The following is a 20,107-nucleotide window of genomic DNA, read 5'->3' as shown; positions in this document are numbered from 1 at the left end:
TTATTTCTATAATAACAAAGCTACAGTAATAATTTTATAACATCTACATCAGATTATTGCTAGGTAAAGTAAGATAACAAGCTGCTGCATGTTAGCTTTGATCTTCATGTTACTGTCCCGATCAAAGCATCTATATAACAGCAATGATCGCTACCAATACTAAGGGAGAAAAAAAGATAGTCAATAAGACACGTTTAATATTGTGCTTTCAGTCTTACCTTATGAGATTGCGCTTATTATCAGTGAAACACGTCTTCACCTCCCGAATTTTCTATGTAAAAGCATGTAGCCGGAAGTAAAGATACCCTGCTCCGCTTCAAAACAAGTTGTGTGACGTCATGTGAAAAGGGTCTATGCTGGTTTAAATCAGCATTTGATGTGGGGTGTTTTCCTCTGATGTAGGGTCCCAGCCTCCCAGTCACCATCCCAGCGGTGCCTCCAAATGTAAAAGCCCTGAAAAGGGGATTAATTAAATAAATGAGGAGGAAGTTCCGCTGCTCTTTACTAAGGCATAATGGCGCTAGGCTCCCCCTGCTGGTCATATACGGGCACTACATATGCTGAGCCAAATAAACGTGACTGTACTTAAACATAACTGCTGGTAAGAAACATTGTATATATAAAGAATAACATTTAAGTCTGTAATTAATAAATTGTGCAGATATAACCAGAAACAGTAAATATACCTCTGACTTATGATGAGCACATTTCAATCCAATCTATAAACCTGGGTCAGAGCTGCCGTGAGGATCACACATTTTCCTGTAAAGCTTTTTTTTTGGTTATAGATCTGAATTTTGCATGGAAAGGGGGATTCACACGTTTCAGGCCCATTTTGTGCGTACGCAAGCTTTATAAAGGCGACCTCTGCTCCTTATTCTGCAGGCTGTAAAACCTGATAACCCTCCCTGTTCTTCCTGCTCTCAGACACACCTTGAAGCTGGTGGAGCAACATCTGCTGGAGGTGAAAGCTGATTGGCTGCAGCCTCTCTGCTCTGACACGTGATTCGTAGATCAGAGCTCAGAGCTGTTGCTGTTTTCAGGAAATGAAACTCACACAGTCACTGTGACCGAGAGGAGAAATGGAGCAGAACCAGCTGGACCGAGAAACCTTGTCCTGTTCGATCTGTCTGGATCTACTGAAGGATCCGGTGACTATTCCCTGTGGACACAGCTACTGTATGAAGTGTATTAAAAACTTCTGGAATGAGGAGGATCACAAAGGAATCCACAGCTGCCCTCAGTGCAGGGAAGACCTTTCACACCGAGGCCCGTTCTGAAGAAAAGCACCATGTTAGCAGCTTTAGTGGAGCAGCTGAAGAAGACTGGACTCCAAGCTGCTCCTGCTGATCTCTGCTATGCTGGACCTGAAGATGTGGCCTGTGATTCCTGCTCTGGAAGAAAACTGAAAGCCATCAAGTCCTGTTTATTCTGTCTGGCCTCTTTCTGTGAGAAACACCTTCAGCCTCATTATGATTCAGCTGCATTTAAGAAACACAAGCTGGTGGAGCCCTCCAAGAACCTCCAGGAGAACATCTGCTCTCGTCATGATGAGGTGATGAAGATGTTCTGTCGTACTGATCAGAAGTGTATCTGTTATCTCTGCTCTGTGGATGAACATAAAGGCCACGACACAGTGTCAGCTGCAGCAGAAAGGACTGAGAGGCAGAGAGAGCTGGAGGTGAGACGAGAAAACATCCAGCAGAGAATCCAGGACAGAGAGAAAGATGTGAAGCTGCTTCAACAGGAGCTGGAGGCCATCAAGCACTCTGCTGATAAAACAGTGGAGGACAGTGAGAAGATCTTCACTCAGCTGATCCGTCTCATCCAGAAAAGAAGCTCTGATGTGAAGCAGCAGATCAGATCCCAGCAGGAAACTGAAGGGAGTCGAGTCAAAGAGCTTCAGGAGAAGCTGGAGCAGGAGATCACTGAGCTGAAGAGGAAAGACGCTGAGCTGAAGCAGCTCTCAGACACAGAGGATCACAACCAGTTTCTCCACAACTACCCCTCACTGTCAGCACTCAGTGAGTCTACACACTCATCCAGCATCAAGATCCGTCCTCTGAGCTACTTTGAGGATGTGACAGCAGCTGTGTCAGAGCTCAGAGATCAACTACAGGACATCCTGAGAGACGCATGGACAAACATCTCACTGAGACTCACTGAGGTGGATGTTTCACTGTCAGAACCAGAACCAAAGAGCAGAGCTGGATTCTTGAGATATTCATGTGAAATCACACTGGATCCAAACACAGCACACAGTTATCTGTTACTATCAGAGGGGAACAGGAAGGTGACATGGAGGTTTCCACCTCAGTCTTATTCTAGTCATCCAGACAGATTCACTGGTTGTTATCAGGTTCTGAGTAGAGAGAGTCTGACTGGACGTTGTTACTGGGAGGTGGAGTGGAGAGAGAGAGTTGATGTAGCAGTCGCATACAAGAATATCAGCAGAGCAGGAGGAGGGAATGAATGTGGATTTGGAGCTAATGACAAATCTTGGGCATTATATTGTTACCAAGGAGGTTATCAATTTCGTCACAACAACATCTGGACCTCCATCTCAGGTCCTGGTTCCTCCAGAGTAGGAGTGTACCTGGATCACAGAGCAGGTATTCTGTCCTTCTACAGCGTCTCTGAAACCATGACTCTCCTCCACAGAGTCCAGACCACCTTCACTCAGCCGCTACATGCTGGAGTTTATGTTTGTTCTGGAGGTTCTGCTGAGTTCTGTAAACCCAAATAGACAGAATCCACTGAAGGTTCAGTGAGTTTGATTCTGGTTTTTAAATCTCCAGCAGATTATTTTCTTGATCGTTGTTGTTTTATGTCTAAACTGCACAGAAATCAATAGTCAGAGATTGTCAGCACTTGTTTTTCTTCAGAATTGATGTTCTGGTTCTGTTGGGTTTGTTCATTTCTCAACATTGTTTTCTAAACCAGCTGATCAGCACCAGAATATTTGATGTTTTTCCTCCTTGTTGCTTTTAGCAGCAAAAACTGTGAACTCAGCAATAAAATGTCAAATGATTCCCCAGGTTTAAAAAGTGGAACCAGTTCTTTGATCCGGTTCTGGTTTGGACCCGTTTTGTTGAGTCCAGACACACATGAGACAACAAATATCTTCTAATATTGTAAATTTCTCATCTGAGAATTATCATAATTTGAATGTTTTATTATGTTTAATCATTAATTTAAAACATCTTTAAGGTAAATAACCTCAAAACAACAAAATCACCACAACTCTAATTAGTATTTCAGTAAAAATGACAATGCAGCTGTACAATATAGTTTTATTTAAAATTTACAGGATGTGTTTAGCAGCAAAATCTGTAATAAAGAGATTTAATGTGAATTTATGGCATTTTATTGAATGAGGTATTACAGGTTTATACCACAATTATGACCTAAATCTAATATTTTTGATGAACATTAATGTGGTTTCAATAAATAAAGACCTTAAGTATTAAAGTGAGACATTCTTTCTATTTACTGAGACACTTTATTTTATTTTTCTGTTGGCATGAAACTTTTTTTTAACATAATCTTTCACATGTTTTTTTTTTTTAACTTTTCCGTTATTAAGATATTTTCTGACCGAAATTCTTTGAAACTCTGAGCAGCTCAACACTTTCCATTTGTTTTTGGACCAGAACTGCAGACATTTAAAGCTGATTTTTGCTGCTTTTCATTCTAATTCAGTTGATCTTGAACTCTTTTTGCTGTTGGAAACATTTCTTTGCTTCAGTTTGCAGACAGCAGCAGTAAAGTGTGACTGAATATCCAAACCCAGAAGCTGTGGCTCTCCACAGAACCTGGCTTTGTTCTGCTGAAGAGAGGAAACCTTCATGTCAGCGTCCTGCTGTGAATAAACATGCTCTACAGATCTGAGGTCAGATTCACCAGCAGCTTGAAATGAACTGATTGTTGCTCGTCTTGCTGCTGTGACTCATGCAGCCTGTGGAAAACACAGCAGAACTGCTCCTTATTCCAACACCAAACACATTTAATCCCACTTTGGATCGTCTCACCAGAACAGACACACAGACTTTGTTCTGATGAAGCGTTTCAAACACCCACAAACAGCAGAATGTCCCATTTCCCTTGAATGCAGCTTCTGCTGAGTGTTTTCCAGGCAGAAAGCTGAGCAGGTGATGGAGAAGGTGTTGCATCGCTCCTCAGAGATTGGACTTGTTCTGAAGACCCAGAACCAGCGAGACGCTGCCAGGATCCTCCCAACAGTCCAACACTAATGAGCAAAAGGTGCTGCCATAAAAACTGAAGTTGTTTTTACCATCATCAAGTAGAAACAACATCAGGACCAGACGTCTGAGGAAGAGCTTCCACATCAGAGGAGGATCTCTGAAACCACATCAACACCTGGAGAAACATCTAATCAGCTCCTTGTTGTTGACTGGAACCAGATGTTTGAAACTCACCTCCACAGATCCAGAGAATGGAGCCTGTTGGATTCTCTGCAGATCTTCAGCCAACTTTCCCCAGTCCACTCTGGGTCCTCACATCCAGGGGCGGTCCTAGCCTGTTTGGTGCCCTGGGCCAACAACCCAACCAGTGAACTCAAGTTTTTAACATGTTTTTATTTATTTATTTGGCTTCTTGAGCCGGAATCTGAGTTCTAATTTCGTACCACAAACATGAAAAGGTGAACTGGTATGTCAATAAAAAAAATCCTTGTGTCATGTTTTGAACGTGTGACTCTGAATGAGCGCAAAAACTGAAGCCAGTGGTAAAATGCAAAGTGTTTATTGAAAAGAGTGGAGATGAACGAGAATATCTGCCGGTCGGAGATCTTGTGGTTCTGCCGGGAGAGAAGGAGAGGACGGGGAATAACTTGATCTTGGAATAATGAAAAAGGACGTTTGATGGTAGAACTCACTGAGGTGGTGGCTTGGGCTAAATTCGGGGAAGAGGTGCTGTTCAATAGTCCGGGTTGTTGGTGCAGATCCAGTTCCCTTCTCTGTGTTGGTAGTTGGAGGGTGGACAGGCAGGCGAGCGCAGGTAGGAGGGCTGAACAGAATGATCCGTGGTTCTTCTCCGGTTTGATATTGTTTCCAGGAGTTCTACTGATACAGGTCCAAGGCGTAGGTTGCCAGGTCTTTCACTGGTGGGTTCGAGGTTGAAGGAGGAACAAGGACAGGAACAAGGTTAGGTTCTGGTTGCATAGGTTTCTAGGGTAACACAAGGAGTTGGTCTGTACCACGCTGATATTAAATCTGACAAATCTTTTTCTGTTTCAGGGCAGTAAGGGTAACAAAATTATTTATTTTTCCTAAAGTTTAATGAATTTTATTAGTTTCTTCTAAAGCAGAAGTTCACATAGCGTGATGCCTTTAAACCATTTTAGCAAAGAACACACAATAATTCTGCTTATTTCACAACATCTGGGGTTGAAGGAGACACATCTGGGGATGCATTTCAAGGCAAAACCTCAAACACACCACTACCTTCCAAAATTTTTTGATCCTGTTTCAATTTCTGGAATTGAAACAATTCCACTTATTGTGAAGCCCACTTATTTTATACAACTTAGGTCTTATTTTTTTCTAAAGTCTCTTGTAAATTTAATGAGTTGCAGGTTGCAGTTTTTTTTGGGGATTGTTTGGTGTCTTAACTAAGTGACGCTGAAATATCCCTCCGCCTCATAACGCACTGCAGCTCATCCTGACAGTAGCAGAGAGTATTTTCCCGTGTTTTCTGCAGTTTACGGTTGCAATAACTGATGATAACTGCTGAAAGTAGATTAGACGGTGCAGATCACCATTTGGAGCAGAGATTGGTTCTAAAGATGAGTTTTATACTCATAACATTGCAGAACCCAACCCATAAACCGTACTTTAATGCTTATTTGTTGTCTTTTTATGTCTCTAAAATGTAAAATTAGTATTAATTTAAATTTAAACGCTTAATACCATGTCTATCTTTGTTTAAGGGGTTAAACATTTTTTTTGGCATGAAAACAGTATTTATTTACAAGGGGACAGATAGGGCATTGGGACTTGCTCTACAGCCAATACCGCACAGTGACGTCACAAACTAGGAGGAGGCAGTACTGTTCTTTATCAAGATGGCGGCCCCCATAAAAGGACCTTCAAATGAAAATTACTCTTAACTAAAAAAGCTTATCGTTTATTGAACAATATGTAATAATTGTATATTTAAACATTGGTCTTTGTCTTTGAAATATTGACAGATTAAATTTGGTATTATCTGTTTTTCCTTATCATCCAAAATAGTTATATATCAATATTATGGAAATTGTATAATCCACGTTATATGTTTTACAAAATCATAATACTAAAATATTTGTATTCTATAAAATTGAAACCACCTGTCCATGTACTCTTTGAACCTAGTTCCTTTGAGGGCTCAATAGAGGGCATAGTTATATCCTAGTTGAGGTTTGGTTACTTCCCCTTGAAGTAAAGTTAGAATTGGACCATGTAATAATTTGAATTATTAATTTCTTAAATATTAATTAATTTTCTTAGAATTAATTAATTAATTAAGTATTTTTACATTTTATGCACAACATTAAGTTTAAAGACCTGTGGTTGCCTATACCTCTTGGGGTAGTTCTTTGTTTGGTAAATACCTCATAAATGTTGAGAAGATAATGATGTGCCTCGAAAAAATAACTCTTAAGCCTACAGTGCTGATATAGATGTAGATGTACTGGTTGCTTCTTTAATCAGCATGCTCATTAAACATGTTAAATAGGGGTGCATTTCACTTTCCTTGCAAATGGAACCAAAAGATTTTTTTGGTTTGCTTCGCGCGCCATTTGACTATAATACCTTATCTATCTTATTTGCCCCCCCCCCCCCCCCCCCCCCCACATTTTAAAACCTTCCTACTGCTCCCTGCTTGCTTGCATTTTCCTGCCTTTTACTTTTTTATCTCCTTTTTATCTCTTTGCCAAAACCACGAAAAGTTGGATTTAGGTTTTTTATTTATTTTCCTTTTATTTATTTTTGATTTTTGAAAGATGCCTCCCTTCACCACAGTGGACTTTGACTCGCTTCTACAGAAGATCACTGTTATAGAACAGAAGATATGCCGACTGGAACTGAATTATGATGTAAACGGCGTGTATGGAAATGAAACAACCCTGCCTGCGACTCCAAACGGTGACCACCAGCCCAGCAACTCTCTGAACAAACAGATCTCTGAGGAAAATGAGAATCCCTGGACCACTCTGGGTGCAAGACCAAAGGATCAACGAACCCCACGCCTAGACAAAGAAAACTGGCCGAGACTACAGAGAGATGTCCCGGGACATGTGAAACAACAGCGGGCTGTTCCCACAACAAATGATAGGAGTAAACCTGCTGGAAATGCTGGAATTCCGTTACGAAACAGATTTGCTCCGCTCCAAAATGTGACCCAGGAGAATCATGACAACACTCAGAGGTACGTCAACGACTTTCGCTCTAATACATCAGAGAAAAGACATGCCACGGGGCCAAGGACCCTGATTTTATGCAGTGGGTCTGTATGTGGGATTAAACATTTCTGTAACAAGAAAAACACAGAGATGTTGATTTACAACAATTCGAACTATGGCCTGGTGTCTGATTTATTAGACATCCTTCCAAAGATCTTGAAAGAACACCTGACCTTGGAAAAACTCGTAATACAAGCTGAAGCCCTGGGCGACGTCACCCGGATAAGAAAATCAGAAGTATTGAAAGATGATTACATTCGTCTGTTGAACTTAGTTGATGGCAAAAATGTCAAGGTGTTTATCAGCGGCCCTCTCCCGCCCGTGGCTTGTGGAGACGAGATTTTTTCCCGAATTCTGATGCTAAACAAATGGCTGGAAAAAACATGCAAACAAACAACTGTAACCTTCATAGACAGCTTTAACATATTTTGAGAGATTTCAAACATCTTCTATTCTGTGAACCATGCTCCATCAGCTTTGTTCCAAAACAAAGTACATCCAGTGCCAAAACAAATGATAAGCCCAGTACAGCCCGAACAAACCACTGGTTATCCTCAGGTTCTGAGTAGAGAGAGTCTGACTGGACGTTGTTACTGGGAGGTGGAGTGGAGAGGGATACAAGTTTTTGTAGCAGTCGCATACAAGAATATCAGCAGAGTAGGAGGAAGGAATGAATGTTTATTTGGAGCTAATGACAAATCTTGGGTATTATATTGTTCCCAAGGAGGTTATGAATTTCGTCACAACAGCATCACGACCTCCATCTCAGGTCCTGGTTCCTCCAGAGTAGGAGTGTACCTGGATCACAGAGCAGGTATTCTGTCCTTCTACAGCGTCTCTGAAACCATGACTCTCCTCCACAGAGTCCAGACCACCTTCACTCAGCCGCTACATGCTGGAGTTTGGGTTTTAGGTTCTGCTGAGTTCTGTAAACCCAAATAGACAGAATCCACTGAAGGTTCAGTGAGTTTATTCTGATTTTTAAATCACCAGCAGATTATTTTCTTGATTGTTGTTGTTTTATGTCTAAACTGCACAGAAATCAATAGTCAGAGATTGTCAGCACTTGTTTTCCTTCAGAATTGATGTTCTGGTTCTGTTGGGTTTGTTCATTTCTCAACATTGTTTTCTAAACCAGCTGATCAGCACCAGAATATTTACTGTTTTTCCTCCTTGTTGCTTTTAGCAGCAAAAACTGTGAACTCAGCAATAAAATGTCAAATGATTCCCGAGGTTTGGACAATATAGTTTTATTTGAAACTTAAAATTTACAGGATGTGTTTAGCAGCAAAATATGTAATGAAAAGATATAATGTGAATTTATGGCATTTTATTGAATGATGTTTTACAGATTTATACAATTATGACCTAAATCTAATATTTTTGATAATGTGTTTTCAATAAATAAAGACTTAGTATTAAAGTGAGACATTGTTTCTACCCACTGAGTTACTTTCTTTATTTATTTATTTTAATTTAAATTTATTTTTATTTTTTTTACTTTTCTGTATTTCAGATATTTTCTGACCCAAACTCTTTGAAACTCTGAGCAGCTCAACACTTTCCATTTGTTTTTGGACCAGAACTGCAGGGATTTAAAGCTGATTTTTGCTGCTTTTCATTCTAATTCAGTTGATCTTGAACTCTTTTTGCTGTTGGAAACATTTCTTTGCTTCAGTTTGCAGACAGCAGCAGTAAAGTGTGACTGAATATCCAAACCCAGAAGCTGTGGCTCTCCACAGAACCTGGCTTTGTTCTGCTGAAGAGAGGAAACCTTCATGTCAGCGTCCTGCTGTGAATAAACATGCTCTACAGATCTGAGGTCAGATTCACCAGCAGCTTGAAATGATGATTGTTGCTCGTCTTGCTGCTGTGACTCATGCAGCCTGTGGAAAACACAGCAGAACTGCTCCTTATTCCAACACCAAACACATTTAATCCCACTTTGGATCGTCTCACCAGAACAGTCACACAGACTTTGTTCTGATGAAGCGTTTCAAACACCCACAAACAGCAGAATGTCCCATTTCCCTTGAACGCAGCTTCTGCTGAGTGTTTTCCAGGCAGAAAGCTGAGCAGGTGATGGAGAAGGTGTTGCATCTCTCCTCAGAGATTGGACTTGTTCTGAAGACGCAGAACCAGCGAGACGCTGCCAGGATCCTCCCAACAGTCCAACACTAATGAGCAAAAGGTGCTGCCATAAAAATTGAAGTTAATTTTACCATCATCAAGTAGAAACAACATCAGGACACCTGAGGAAGAGCTTCCACATCAGAGGAGGATCTCTGAAACCACATCAACACCTGGAGAAACATCTAATCAGCTCCTTGTTGTTGACTGGAACCAGATGTTTGAAACTCACCTCCACAGATCCAGAGAATGGAGCCTGTTGGATTCTCTGCAGATCTTCAGCCAACTTTCCCCAGTCCACTCTGGGTCCTCACATCCAGGGGCGGTCCTAGCCTGTTTGGTGCCCTGGGCCAACAACCCAACCACTGAACTCAAATTTTTAACATGTTTATATTTATTTATTTGGCTTCTTGAGTCGGGATCTGAGTTCAAATTTTGTACCACAAACATGAAAAGGTGAACTGGTGTGTCAATAAAAAAAATCCTTGTGTCATGTTTTGAACGTGTGACTCTGAATGAGCGCAAAAACGGAAGCCAGTGGTAAAATTCAAAGTGTTTATTGAAAAGAGTGGAGATGAACGAGAATATCTGCCGGTCGGAGATCTTGTGGTTCTGCCGGGAGAGAAGGAGAGGACGGGGAATAACTTGATCTTGGAATAATGAAAAAGGACGTTTGATGGTAGAACTCACTGAGGTGGTGGCTTGGGCTAAATTCGGGGAAGAGGTGCTGTTCAATAGTCCGGGTTGTTGGTGCAGATCCAGTTCCCTTCTCTGTGTTGGTAGTTGGAGGGTGGACAGGCAGGCGAGCGCAGGTAGGAGGGCTGAACAGAATGATCCGTGGTTCTTCTCCGGTTTGATATTGTTTCCAGGAGTTCTACTGATACAGGTCCAAGGCGTAGGTTGCCAGGTCTTTCACTGGTGGGTTCGAGGTTGAAGGAGGAACAAGGACAGGAACAAGGTTAGGTTCTGGTTGCATAGGTTTCTAGGGTAACACAAGGAGTTGGTCTGTACCACGCTGATATTAAATCTGACAAATCTTTTTCTGTTTCAGGGCAGTAAGGGTAACAAAATTATTTATTTTTCCTAAAGTTTAATGAATTTTATTAGTTTCTTCTAAAGCAGAAGTTCACATAGCGTGATGCCTTTAAACCATTTTAGCAAAGAACACACAAGAATTCTGCTTATTTCACAACATCTGGGGTTGAATGAGACACATCTGGGGATGCATTTCAAGGCAAAACCTCAAAAACACACCACTACCTTCTGTAGTAATCATGAATAAGACTCAAAGAAATCACCCAGGATATCAGGAGAAGAATTGTGGACCTTCTCCAAAATCTTTTGCTCCTGTTTCAATTTCCAGAGGCCTGAAGGTGCCACTTTCATCTGTTTGAACGTTTAGATGCAAGAATAAGCAGAATGGGAAAGTCCAGCCATCATAGTATTCAGCAAGGAGAGGGTCCTTTCTTTTGGAGCAAAATGTACACATCACTTCCAGAAAAAAAGCACAAGACCTTCTAAAGTTGTAGGCTGTCGCTGTTCAGAGACATTGAAGTTAGTTCTCTATCAGGTTGGATTGAAAGAGCACTCAGAAAGGAAGAAGCCAGATTACGGTTTTGCAAATATACCCACAGACACATATTATTTTATTTTATTTTTTTATTTTATTTTTGATACACTGTACATATGTGGACACACTGTATATACCATATACCTTATACCTTATGCACCTTTCCTCCTATTGGCATCTTTCTTTTTGTCTATTAAGCCGATGTGTGGCAAGTAAATTTCTCCAATGTGAGATCAATAAAGCCCTATTTTATCTTATCTTATTTTATCTTATCTTATCTTATCTTATACTTTACCTTAATTTTGGGAGACATGTTGTGTATTCTGATTAACCTTGAACTTAAGTTCCCTTACTGACCTGTGTAAATGATCAAAATGTAATGAAAACATTGTTAATTATCATCTCTTCCATTCGTTTTCAGGTTTTTAACTATTTCAAATTGTTTTATGTTTTCTAGGTTCACATTGTTGTTTTTGTTATATCAGTCCGGTTTTTGTTTTGCCTTCCCACATGTGATTTTATTGGGAAAAGTTTAAACAGCAAAAAAAGGAGAAAACCAAGAAATTAAGACCAAGGTGTCAAAAAGAAAGATAAATAAATAAGGAAAGGATTAACAGCTAAATACCAAAATTTATTTAACTTCCAAAGAAGCAGTGAAGGAGTCTGTTTATGATGGAATGAAGGACCCGATCTAATAGATTCTTTGTTTTAAAGATGGCAGCTGACTTTGTAGCTGAGCCCCTGGCATTCCCTTTTAATCTTACTGTGGATAAACAGGAAATTCCTTTAATGTGGAACTCAGCCTTGATATTCTCCTAAGTAAAAGGTGGCGATCCAGCAATTGTAACTAATTCTAGCCCAATATCCAATCTTCTGGTGCTGACAAAACATTTTTAGAAACTCTTGAAGTTGACCAAGAGTTTTTATCTTGCAATAATAAAATCTCATCCTTTCAATCAGCTTTTAGAAAGACAATAACAGCTGTGTTGAAGGATGTTAACAATATTATTGTTGCTCTTCACAAGAAGCATAGCTGCGTAGCTCTTTTTATAGATTTGACAAAAGCATTTGATACTGTAGACCATGAAACTTTGATAGTCAGACTTCAACACTGGTTTTTCAGAACAAGCTGTTAGTTGGTTCAAAAGGGATCTTATAAACTGGACACAATAAATCAAATATGACAATATTGTTCTAAAACTGTAGCTATCCACAAGGGGGTGCTGCAGGGATCTGTATTAGGTCCTCTTTCATTCATAATTCATATAAATGAATTAGATAAGCATGTATCTGTTGCAGATTAGCATTTTTATGCAGATGACACAGTTATTTCTTGCACTGGAGCCACTCCTTCTCACGCTATTGAACTTTCACAGAAACCCTTTGTCACTATCAAATGTTCTTTATAAAATACTAAATTTGCATCAGATAAAACCAAATTGATGTGTTTTTCCAGATTCCAGGGGCTTCTGAAGATCCCCTCAGTGTGCTCTTCTGGAGAAAATAAAATAGAGTTGGTTCACACATATAAATATTTGGGCATCTTGATCGATGACTCCGTCACTTTTAAACCCCATGTGGAAAAACAAATCTTGCAAAAAGGCTTAAGTTAAAGTTGGGTTTTTATTGTAGAAACAAGTTGTGCTTTTCATCTGCTGCTAAAAAGCGGAATTTAATCAGACTCAGACATACTTTAATAATCCCAGAGGGAAATTGTTGAAGCGTTAATCAATAAGAAAAAAAAACAAACATAAATTGTCATCTGGATCACTGTGTATGGGGGCGGCCATTACTGGCTAAATATGGGCAGTAATGGCCGCCTGACATCACATCCTGTGACGTGGATAAGCGGAGAGCCGACGGCAGTTAGCCGCGCATTAGCAGCTGTAGGAGCTGTTGTCCACAGCTGCTATCAACAACATTTATTTGGAATTTCCAGAGGACTTCACCATTGAAATTCGCGAGAGCTATTGTTGAAACAACAATGCTCACGTGCATGGCTGTTGGATGTAACAATACATCGGGTAAAAGTGGAAAAAAACATTAGTTTTTTCACCTTTCCCATTCATCATCCACCTTGGGCTGTTTTGCTGGATTACCACCGTGAAGAGGGAGGATTTGCCATCGTGCTTCTGGCCAGAGAGAAAACACGTCGTCTGTAGCCAACATTTGGATAAAGAATGTCTTCAAGATGACATGAGAGCGAGGATTTTCGGTAGGTTTTTCTTTTTTTATGATGTAGAATTTGCCGTAACATTTGTTTACCCGATGAGAGCGGCGGAGGGATTTGACGAACTTGGAAAGAGTGCTCACTGTTGTGAAGCCCACTTATTTTATACGACTTAGGTCTTATTTTTTTCTAAAGTCTCTTGTAAATTTAATGAGTTGCAGGTTGCAGGTTTTTTTTGGGGATTGTTTGGGGTCTTAACTAAGTGACGCTGAAATATCCCTCCGCCTCATAACGCACTGCAGCTCCTCCTGACAGGAGCAGAGTAAACTCAGGAGGAGCCGCTCTGGCCGTATTTTCTGCAGTTTACGGTTGCAATAACTGATGATAACTGCTGAAAGTAGATTAGGCGGTGCAGATCACCATTTGGAGCAGAGATTGGTTCTAAAGATTCAATTTCAATTAAATTCAATTCAATTCAATTCAATTTTATTGATATAGCGCCAAATCATGAAACATGTCATCTCAAGGCACTTTACAAAGTCAAGTTCAATCATATTATACAGATTGGGTCATATTATACAGATTGGTCAAAAATGTCCTATATAAGGAAACCAGTTGATTGCATCAAAGTCCCGACAAGCAGCATTCACTCCTGGAGAACCGTAGAGCCACAGGGAGAGTCGTCTGCATTGTACATGGCTTTGCTGCAATCCCTCATACTGAGCAAGCATGAAGCGACAGTGGGAAGAAAAACTCCCCAATAACGGGAAGGAAAACCTCCAGCAGAACTAGGCTCAGTATGAACGGTCATCTGCCTCGACCGACTGGGGGTTACAGAAGACAGAGCAGAGACACAACAAGAGAGACAAAAAAGCACAGAAGCACACATTAATCCAGTAATCTGTTCTACAATAGATGGTAGTAGTGGGTGAGCTGTCTTCTCTGGATGATGTCACAGTTAACAGAACGCCAGACCAGGTGTACCTACTATGAAGATAAAAGAGAGAGAACAGAAAGTTAAAGCAGAAATGACAAAACGTAATGCAAAATTGAAGAACAGTAGAACTCTATAGAGTGAGAAAATTAGATCCTGATATCCTCCAGTAGCCTAAGCCTATAGCAGTAAAACTATAAAGGTAGATCAGAGTATTTTGCAGCATTTTGGATCAGCTGAAGGCTTTGAACTGCATTTTGTGGACTTCCTGATAGTAAAGAATTACAATAGTCCAGCCTTGAAGTAACAAATGCATTGACTAGTTTTTCAGCATCACTCCTGGACAGAATGTTTCTAATTTTGGCGATATTCCGGACGTGACAAAAGGAAACTCTGGAAACCTGTTTAATATGGGATTTAAATGACATGTCTTGGTCAAAAATAACACCAAGAGTTTTTACAATATTACCAGAGGCCAAGTTAATGCCAACCAGATTAAGTGATTGGTTAAGAAGTTTATTTTTTGAAGACTCTGGCCCAAAGATTACAACTTTGGTCTTGTCAGAATTTAGATGCAGGAAATTTAAAGTCATCCAGCTTTTGATGTCATCAAGACATGACTGCAGTCGAAGTAATTGATTGGATTCATCAGGATTTATGGATAAATATAGCTGAGTGTCATCAGCATAACAGTGGAAATTAATCCCATGCTGTCTGGTAATTTTGCCAATTGGAAGCATATATATAATAAAGAGAATTGGTCCAAGGACTGAACCATGTGGTCCTCCACAAGTGACCCTAGAGTTTGAGGAAGATTTATTATTAACATGAACAAACTGGAATCTGTTCGACAGATAAGATTTAAACCAGCCTAATGCTGGTTTAAATCAGCATTTGATGTGGGGTGTTCTCCTCTGATGTAGGGTCCCAGCCTCCCAGTCACCATCCCAGCGGTGCCTCCAAATGTAAAAGCCCTGAACAGGGAAATAATTGGCCGTTTCTCAATATACGTTCTTGAGCGTTCTCGTGTGCTCGTGTGCTCGTGTGCTCGTGACACGTCATCAGCCTCAGCCCGAGCACTGTTCCAATGCTGAGAACGCCAAATCGAGAACGCGCCAAATTCCCCGGATGTTGTTCTCGCCCGCCCTCTTTATCGAGCATGCATCAGAGCAGACTTGTGCGTTCTTCAGACTGTCCGCTTGCCCAGAATGCACCGCGGCCGCAGCTTGATTTGAGACGGCGCAAACAGAGCTCACAGCGGTAAGTTAAAAATTCCCTTTTCTGCTGCTGTTGTTCTTCAAAAGTACGTTTTAAGATCGTTTGAGTTGAGAATATTATACTTTTAAGCTTCCCTATGTGGCCTGTTTACAGAGTTAGTGCATAATTAAAAAAAGTAGTGTGCATAATACCGCTGGTTATGATTTATTTGTTTTGTGTTTATCTGACTGACGTGTGTTGCTTTATTAACTCAATACTTGCTGGAATAAATTGTAAATGTCTGCCAAGGACGACAGCAGCATATAAAATAAATAAATAAATAAATTATATAAATGTTTTTCCTGAGTCAGGACACGGATAATTGAGAGGAGAAAGAGGGAAAGAAAATAATAGTAATAATAGTATATGAAAAAACAGACATTTATTCTATACAAATGTTTAAAAGAAAAGAATGAAGGTGTAATATATTTAACACATTATTAACAGTTACTAACATGGTTTAAAACAAATAAATAAATCCTATTAAGATCTTATACAAATAGACAATGCCTATAAACTTATAATTAAAAATAGTTGGAATAGAAATTATTTAACGATTATTTTATGTATTTTTACAGGTGGTGAAAAAAAATGAAACGAAGCAGCATGTGAACAGGACTCCAACTGATCTACATTAGGTCAGGTGTAGTCATGTTCACTTAAACATGCAGCCAGCTGGAGCAGCTCCCTGTCTTCTGGGTCAACCTCCTCATCCTCCTCTGGGTCAACCTCCTCATCCTCCACGTCCAGCTGGTCACCTGCTGCTATACAAATATTGTGGAGGATGCAGCAGCCGGTGATTACTTTTGGGGCAAACGTCAGGCGGACCTCCAGCACCCTTAAGAAGATGGAACGCCACCGTGTCTTCAGACCACCAAAGACACGCTCAATGATGTTAATCAGCCTTGGTGTGGTGTCTGTTGTAGCGTGCCTCCACTAGACCAGTACCAAATATAAAATTAACTTGTAATTTAGGTAATATGCTGATATGTCTTAATCTTCTATCCAATTAATATAATCTATGTATCAATTGTGTGTCATTGTTGGCTCTATTTAAGGACAAGAAGGTAAGAGATCTTACTGGCAAGCTGTTTTCCTATAGGATGCACCACAGGCCAGCCAGCAGAGGGTCACCAGCACCTCTATCTCCTGTGGCCATCCATGGACCTTCTGATGGGCAGCAGCTGAAGGAGGAGGATGATGGTGGCCCTGTTTAGCCTGAAGGCTGGTTTCAGGTCCCCTTCATTAAAAAACATATTTGGAGGATTGGCACAGAAGTGTTTATCCTCACATATTTTGTTTCTGTTTCTTCCTGTAAATAAAAAATGCCAAATGTTACCATCATTGTTTTTTTCAATTCTCATCTTTTCACACCATAAAACTATACCTGTTTAACATGCAGATTATTATAGTTCTCAAGAAAGAAAAGATAAAATGTATAGTAAATGTAACAAATGGCTTCCCTTATCTGGTATTTTTACCATTTCACTGAAAAAAATGAGCTGAACTAACTGCACATAATTTATAGATTAATCACTGTAAAGGTGGACAGACATAAAAATATGTTTTTTTTTCCTTTCTTAATGATCAATGCTGTGAAGGTCAGGAGGTGCAATAAAGTAGCTTAACCCTACTGTTACTAATGTTAAAATTGGCTCTTCATTTTAATTATTTATAGAAAAATAGTCACAATTTCAACCTGATCACGTTTTTAATACCATCCTCAATGTTTTTTTTTTAAGATAAAAGTAGGAAATAGGCTGTCAATCTTAAAATGCCTACCAGTTGGCAATAGATGGGTGAGCAAAGCCTGCCTTCTGAGCCTCCTCTGCTGCATCAATCTTCTCCTTGCTCGGATTTTCCTCCTCAACTGCATCACCTCCTCTTCAGCCTGCTGGTAAAGCTGACCAATGACCAGAGCAACAGCAACATTGCTCGTATTGCTCATTTTGCTTCTACAAAGTGCTGATTTTTAAAGAAGATTCAATCGCCTCTGCAACTACAACAATTACAACTCCCCAGAAATTCCCGCTATTGCTGGTTTTATACCCACAGTTCTGTAATTATTTATATATATTTTATTCAACTTTTTAGAAATAAAAAAAAAAACGTTTTCAATAAGATATGATGGTGTAGTGTATAAATAGTTTTGAACGTTAAAGGAATGCTCAAGAGCTGCGGGTGTGATGACGTCACGAGTACACTTCTGTTCCAATACACAATACGTGCTGCGTGCTCGCGTTCTCGTCAAGTCCGATCTTCCTGTGTTCTTACCGAGAACAGACTTGACGAGAACGCGAGTCCGTACTCGCGTTCTCGTGAATAGGGTGTTTTCAGCTGACGTCACGCTCACGTGACTACTCAGCGCGTCCGCCATATTGGGTGGCAGTCGTTTCGCACCGTTGACCTGCATTGTATGACGCCTTAGGCAGTATTGGAAGTGAACAATGGGGAAAACGTGTTTAATGGTTGGTTGCACGGCCCGTGGAGGTGGAGATCAACGCTCTTTCTATCGCCTACCAGCCGTAATAGTGAATCAGTGTGAAAAAAAAAAAAACAGCTGTCTGAACAACGCCGTCACCTATGGCTGACACGGATATCCAGGTCCGATTTGGACGGTGTTAAGCTGGAATACGCCAGAGTCTGCGGTGCTCACTTTGTCACAGGTAATTAACTGTTAAGTATTTAAAACATATAAGAAGAATATATTAATAATAGGGCTTGGGCGTTATGACTTATTACTTTCCGCGGCTGTCGTGTTGACTGCCTCCGCCGCCTCTACTGCCTATTACTACCGCATACTGTACTCCCTCTCTCAGCCGTGTTTTAATTTGATTAATTTCACCTTAACTTGATTTCAACCATGGTAAACCGTTGCTGTATTGTGGGCTGTAACAGCGCAACACATGATCGCCATGGGAAAAACATAGAAACAGATTAATTTTCCACCGCTTTCCTGCCTGGAGGCGCAACCACGGAGAACAACTGTTAGCGATAACAAAGAGTCGTTGGCTCGCTTGGATCGCGGCTGTAAGTCGACCGAACATAACTTTCCACAGTATCCCGATGTCAATGAGAGTGTGTTCTAAACGTTTGAAACACATAGCAGCAAGTTAAAAGTACATTACATGCGCGAGTGGTTGTTAGCGCTAACGGTTAGCATGAGCCAGAGCCCGGCTCAGCGCAGCTTACCTTTGAACGAGTTACAGAGATAAAGAGATCGTCGGCTCGCTTGGATCGCGGCTGTAAGACCGAACATAACTTTCCACAGTATCCCGATGTCAATGAGAGTGTGTTCTAAACGTTTGAAACACATAGCAGCAAGTTAAAAGTACATTACATGCGCGAGTGGTTGTTAGCGCTAACGGTTAGCATGAGCCAGAGCCCGGCTCAGCGCAGCTTACCTTTGAACGAGTTACAGAGATAAAGAGATCGTCGGCTCGCTTGGATCGCGGCTGTAAGACCGAACATAACTTTCCACAGTATCCCGATGTCAATGAGAGTGTGTTCTAAACGTTTGAAACACATAGCAGCAAGTTAAAAGTACATTACATGGGCGAGTGGTTGTTAGCACTGGCGGTTAGCAGCTACTAAACTAGCATGTGCCAGCCCGTCTGAGCACAGCTTACCTTTGAACGAGTTGCTGTGTTCCCACTGTTTGCTGGCTTTATGATCTGCAGCTCCTACCGGCGCCAATACGGTAAATACAACTTAATTTTGCACTGGTCATTGTTCTGCTTAAATAATTAAAGCCGCGAGCGGCGTCGATCGGCCTTGCAGCCAAGCGCCTTCGCGCACCGCCCGCCGCCGGCGGGCGGTGCAACACATTTGCGTCGGATTGTTTACATTTTTACCATCTTATTAAAACTCACCCGTCCACGTATGATGGCGATTTCCTTGATGTACATAACCAGATGTGAACTGGTTGTGAGCCTCTAGATCCTTGTAAGCTCTCATTTCCTCAAGAGTGTGCAGAGGGTTTTCACTGAACACCAGGTAATGCACTATGTCGCCGTGCTCTATATTTGGCCAATCATCTGGATTACGGCTAAACAAAGCACCTTGGAGGGCATACGGGTCCATATGGTCGATCACGGAACATTTCCTCAGATATACGTCCTTATCTGGTCGCTCTAGCGTGCTGGCGTACTTATCCATTCGCAATACGATAATACGTGTAAGACAACTAGAGATAAGGAAGTGTGCCACCCAATATGGCGGACCGGAAGTTGGCCAGTGACGTCAGTGAAAACACCCTATTGAGAAACGGCCAGTGATTAAATGAGGAGGAAGTTCCGCTGCTCTTTACTAAGGCATAATGGTGCTAGGCTCCCCCTGCTGGTCATATATGGGCACTACATATGCTGAACCAAATAAACGTGACTATACTTAAACCAGACTGCTGGTAAGAAACATTGTATATATAAAGAATAACATTTAAGTCTGTAATTAATAAAATGTGCAGGTATAACCAGAAACAGTAAATATACCTCTGACTTATGATGAGCACATTTCAATCCAATCTATAAACCTGGGTCAGAGGTGCCGTGAGGATCACACATTTTCCTGTAAAGCTTTTTG

At 40.8% G+C, this 20,107-nt stretch overlaps 1 pseudogene; it reads left to right on the top strand.

The window, feature by feature from the left end:
• The first annotated feature begins 1,103 nt into the window (after positions 1-1,103).
• On the top strand, positions 1,104-8,621 carry LOC118562270 (annotated as a pseudogene).
• Positions 8,622-20,107: the final 11,486 nt, after the last annotated feature.

The sequence above is a fragment of the Fundulus heteroclitus genome, unplaced genomic scaffold (assembly GCF_011125445.2).
Source record: "Fundulus heteroclitus isolate FHET01 unplaced genomic scaffold, MU-UCD_Fhet_4.1 scaffold_85, whole genome shotgun sequence".
Classification (NCBI taxonomy): domain Eukaryota; kingdom Metazoa; phylum Chordata; class Actinopteri; order Cyprinodontiformes; family Fundulidae; genus Fundulus; species Fundulus heteroclitus.
The sequence above is the reverse complement of the archived record's forward strand: the minus strand, read 5'-3'. Positions and strand labels throughout refer to the sequence as shown.